The sequence below is a fragment of the Heterodontus francisci genome, chromosome 35 (assembly GCF_036365525.1).
Source record: "Heterodontus francisci isolate sHetFra1 chromosome 35, sHetFra1.hap1, whole genome shotgun sequence".
NCBI classification, from domain to species: Eukaryota; Metazoa; Chordata; class Chondrichthyes; order Heterodontiformes; family Heterodontidae; genus Heterodontus; species Heterodontus francisci.
The window spans coordinates 17,611,138-17,616,611 of NC_090405.1; the positions used below are offsets into that span (position 1 = coordinate 17,611,138).

At 45.3% G+C, this 5,474-nt stretch overlaps 1 non-coding gene across 1 annotated transcript; it reads left to right on the forward strand.

Moving 5' to 3' along the window:
* Window positions 1–4,598: 4,598 nt before the first annotated feature.
* trnaf-gaa (transfer RNA phenylalanine (anticodon GAA)) lies at window positions 4,599–4,671 on the forward strand. Its single transcript has one exon. It is a non-coding gene; the product is annotated as a tRNA-Phe (tRNA).
* The last annotated feature ends 803 nt before the right edge of the window (window positions 4,672–5,474 follow it).

Genomic DNA, 5,474 nt, shown 5'->3' on the forward strand with positions numbered 1-5,474 from the left:
CTGTTCTTACTAAAACATCTAAATCCCGGAATCTGCAACATCCATTCCTGCCCCTGCTCTACCCATGTCTCCGAAATGGCCACTACATCGAGATCCCGGGTACCAACCCATGCTGCAAGCTCACCCACCTTATTCCGGATGCTCCTGGCGTTGAAATAGACACACTTTAAACCAGGTTCTTGCTTGCCAGTGCCCTCTTGCGTCCTTGTAACCATATCCCTGACCTCACTACTCTCAACATCCTGTACACTGGCACCACAATTTAGGTTCCCATTCCCCTGCTGAATTAGTTTAAACCCCCCCGAAGAGCACTAGCAAACCTCCCCCCCAGGATATTGGTACCCCTCTGGTTCAGGTGAAGACCATCCTGTTTGTAGAGGTCCCACCTACCCCAGAAAGAGCCCCAATTATCCAGGAAACCAAAACCCTCCCTCCTGCACCATCCCTGCAGCCACGTGTTCAACTCCTCTCTCTCCCTATTCCTCGCTTCGCTATCACGTGGCACGGGCAACAACCCAGAGATAACAACTCTGTTTGTTCTCGCTCTAAGCTTCCACCCTAGCTCCCTAAATTTCTGTCTTAAATCCCCATCTCTCTTCCTACCTATGTCGTTGGTGCCTATGTGGACCACGACTTGGGGCTGCTCCCCCTCCCCATTAAGGATCCCAAAAACACGATCCGAGACATCACGAACCCTGGCACCTGGGAGGCAACATACCAACCGTGAGTCTCTCTCGTTCCCACAGAACCTCCTATCTGTTCCCCTAACTATGGAGTCCCCAATGACTAATGTTCTGCTCCTCTTCCCCCTTCCCTTCTGAGCAACAGGGACAGACTCTGTGCCAGATATCTGTACCCCATTGCTTACCCCTGGTAAGTCGTCCCCCGCAACAGTATCCAAAACGGTATACCTGTTGTTGAGGGAAACGGCCACAGGGGATCCCTGCACTGCCTGCTGGTTCCCTCTCCTTCCCCTGACGGTAACCCATCTACCTACTTCTTTTACCTGAGGTGTGACTACCTCCCCATAACTCCTCTCAATAACCTCCTCCGCCTCCCGAATGATCCGAAGTTCATCCAGCTCCAGCTCCAGTTCCCTAACGCGGTTCTCGAGGAGCTGGAGTTGGGTGCACTTCCCACAGATGCAGTCAGCAGGGACACTCTTGGCGACCCTTACCTCCCACATTCTGCAGGAGGAACATGCAACTGCCTTAACCTCCATTCCCACTATTCCAAATTCCCAACAAATCTACTGAAAAACAAAAAGTCAAAACTTGTTAGGTTAGCAATCCAACGGACAGAACTTCCTAAATAAAAAGCTTACCTTATCAACACACCAGAGTACTTTTTATATGGTTAGAGGAGGAGGGTGGGTGGGAGACACTACACGTGTAGTGTCTCGGGTACAGCCACCACACAAATATATACCTTTTTCCTTACCCAGCAGTCCCCTGGTCCTCTGAGAACAAAAGGGAATTCACTTTTAAACTTACGCTGAAATTGACTTCTCAGCTGCAAGCCCGTTCACGCACCTCCGCTGCTATCCACGCTGCGGCCACCGAAACTAAAAGAAAGAGATTCTAAACCACACAAATATATACCTTTTTCCTTACCCAGCAGTCCCCTGGTCCTCCGAAAACAAAAGGGAATTCACTTTTAAACTTACGCTGAAATTGACTTCTCAGCTGCAAGCCCGTTCACGCACCTCCGCTGCTATCCACGCTGCGGCCACCGAAACTAAAAGAAAGAGATTCTAAACCACACAAATATATACCTTTTTCCTTACCCAGCAGTCCCCTGGTCCTCCGAGAACAAAAGGGAATTCACTTTTAAACTTACGCTGAAATTGACTTCTCAGCTGCAAGCCCGTTCACGCACCTCCGCTGCTATCCACGCTGCGGCCACCGAAACTAAAAGAAAGAGATTCTAAACCACACAAATATATACCTTTTTCCTTACCCAGCAGTCCCCTGGTCCTCCGAAAACAAAAGGGAATTCACTTTTAAACTTACGCTGAAATTGACTTCTCAGCTGTAAGCCCGTTCACGCACCTCCGCTGCTATCCACGCTGCGGCCACCGAAACTAAAAGAAAGAGATTCTAAACCACACAAATATATACCTTTTTCCTTACCCAGCAGTCCCCTGGTCCTCCGAGAACAAAAGGGAATTCACTTTTAAACTTACGCTGAAATTGACTTCTCAGCTGCAAGCCCGTTCACGCACCTCCGCTGCTATCCACGCTGCGGCCACCGAAACTAAAAGAAAGAGATTCTAAACCACACAAATATATACCTTTTTCCTTACCCAGCAGTCCCCTGGTCCTCCGAGAACAAAAGGGAATTCACTTTTAAACTTACGCTGAAATTGACTTCTCAGCTGCAAGCCCGTTCACGCACCTCCGCTGCTATCCACGCTGCGGCCACCGAAACTAAAAGAAAGAGATTCTAAACCACACAAATATATACCTTTTTCCTTACCCAGCAGTCCCCTGGTCCTCCGAAAACAAAAGGGAATTCACTTTTAAACTTACGCTGAAATTGACTTCTCAGCTGTAAGCCCGTTCACGCACCTCCGCTGCTATCCACGCTGCGGCCACCGAAACTAAAAGCTAAAAAACTAAAAAGGAGGATACAAATTATCTCCCAGAAATGTTGGGGAACATAGGGTCTAGTGAGAAGGAGGAACTGTATGAAATCAGTATTAGTAGGGAATGTTTGGGAAATTGATGGGATTGAAGGCCGATAAATCCCCAGGGCCTGATAATCTACATCCCAGAGTACTTAAGGAAGTGGCCCTTGAAATAGCAGATGCATTTCTGGTCTTTTTTCAAAATTCTATCGACTCTGGAACAGTTCCAATGGATTGGACGGTAGTTAATGTAACTCCGCTATTTAAAAAAAGAGGCAGAAAGAAAACAGCGAATTATATACCGGTTAGCCTGACATCAGTCGTGGGGAAAATGCTGGAGTCCATTATAAAAGATGTTATAGCAGAGTGCAATAATAACTCGTCTCCACTCCTAGTATTTCTAAATCCCACACATTCACTATAATGTGAACAATTATTTCCTGTTGTGTCTCTCTCAGATTTGTAAACTTCACTGTATTGGAGTGAGGTGACATCTACTGGCGGGAAGCAAGAACTGCAATCAAGCAGCAGAAACTCCACAGTCTGTCAGGGTTAAAGAAACATTGCAATGTGAGGATCCAGCGAAGTGGTTTGATTGGGTAGATGGAGACATGATTCTACTTGTGGTGGTGTCTGAAGCAAAGGCCAGAAATACAAAATTGTCATTAATAAAAGAAATGAGGAATTCATGAAAAATGTAGTAACGTAGTGAATGGTTAGAATGTGGATAGAATAGAAAGTGAGATTGGATGGACAGAAGCAGTCTGAAAGGATGGCTGAAACAAAAGGTGAGTGCCCTGAAACGTTAACTGTGTTTCTCACAGCACAGATGCTGCCAGAGCTGCTGAACATTTCCAGCACTTTCTGTTTTTATTTCAGCGTTTGCAGGATGTTGCTTTGATCTGAAAAAAAATGGATGATTGGCTGGGGGGTTCCAGTGAAATTCCACAGCAGCTAATAAAGCATGACTTGTCAGTGGCTCGTTGGTCTAGGGGTATGATTCTCACTTTGGGAGTATGGTTAATTAACATGCGAGAAATCCCGGGTTCAAGTCCCGGACGAGCCCTGTCTGCTGGCATTTTTAGATTAAGGTTATCTATTGGTTTCAGCCTTGCAGAAGGTGGAATTGACTTCCATACGGAGCTGGCTTGAGGACCAGACAACTGGATTCAAAGAGCTTGTCGACAAAATTGTAATTAACTAAATGTACAGATAGCCAAGTGGGAATATAAAGTTGTTGCTGTAATTGTGACCTGACTCCAAAAACAACAGGACTGGAATGGAATGGAATTCTTCAGTGTTTCTGTTGTTTGGCTTGCATTGACTCATCGATTTTCTTGCTTTTCACTTTGTCGATGCCTTTGAATAATTGTGGATCCTTCTTCAGGGTGTCTCCTTTCACCAGGTAGTTCTGACCTCTGATGATGTTGATTGTAATCAGCTTCAATTCGCTGATAGTTTTGGAAGTGAGCAGATTTCCTTTGCTTGAGTCTACAACATGGAACTCAGTCTGACATGTGGACCCATGGGAGGATTTGAATGCCATCCCTGCGTTGGAGTTGCATCCATCCAATAAGAGACCGAGTAGAAGTGACAGTTCTGTTAGTCGAATATGAGACTTTTAATGGCAGGGTTGTGAGTTTGAGTGCCATTCTGTTTTTCCCTTTTTTAAGGCTTCATGAGCAGAGAGTACAGGGAGTGTTTGAAATGAGCAAGTCTCGCTTTGATTCAGGACTCTTACCTCTCAGCAGCATCTCACTATGAAAGATTGAATTTGATCTAATTTCATTCTCAGCTCGGGGTCTGTGCGGCTCAATGGCACTTCTGGCTGTCTCCTGCTTCACAATCCATCAGTACTGAGAAAGCAATGGGGAATATTACTCACATGTTGTGTTCTTTAATTTTTTGGAAAACTTGAATGTATGTATTTTCTTCCAAAACAAGGACACCAAGCCACTGTCAATGTAAGGCTGAAATAGCTCAGTTGGGAGAGCGTTAGACTGAAGATCTAAAGGTCCCTGGTTCAATCCTGGGTTTCAGCAATTTCGCTTCCTTATGCGTCCCTTGCCTTGGTTCTGATTTTCCAGTTGCACAATTTACTTTGAAATTATTTACCAAGCACCAGTGGATTGAATTTGAGAAACAACACAGAGTCATTTACAGCACAGAAGGTGGTCGTTTGGCCTATCACGTCCATGCTGGCTCTCCCCGGAGCAATCTAGTCAGTTCCACTCACCAGCTCGATCCCTTTCCTCCTGCAAGTTTCTTTCCTTCAAGTATCCATCCAATTTCCTTTTCAAATCATTGATTGTCTCTGCTTCCACCACACTCGTGGGCCAAGACATTACTACCCACAGCATAAAAAATTCCACCTCATCAAGGATGGGAAATACTTATATCATCTATATTTGCTTATTCTCTATTTCTATGAGAATAGACTGACAGTCAACATGAAAGGAAACCCAAAAATCTTCGAGCAGCATGTAAATGATAAGTGGGTAGTAAGAGGTTGAGTCGGGCCTATGAGGGACAAAAAGGATAATATAAGCTTAGAGGTGCAGGGCAATGTTAATCTACTTAATGAGTACTTTGTATCAGTGATCACTAAGGAAGTGGAATTTGACAAAATATCAGTCGATGTGAAGAGAGTAAAGTCAATGGAGAGGGTACAAATTGAGAGAGGGAGGTACTAAAAAGGCTGGCTGTGCTTAGGGAAGATAAATCACCTGGTCCGGATGGCTCACATCCCAGGTTGCGAAAGGAAATGCGGATGCAGATAACGGAAGGGCTTGCTATAATCTTCCAATCTTCCCTGGATACGGGGGAGGTGTCAGAGGATTAAACA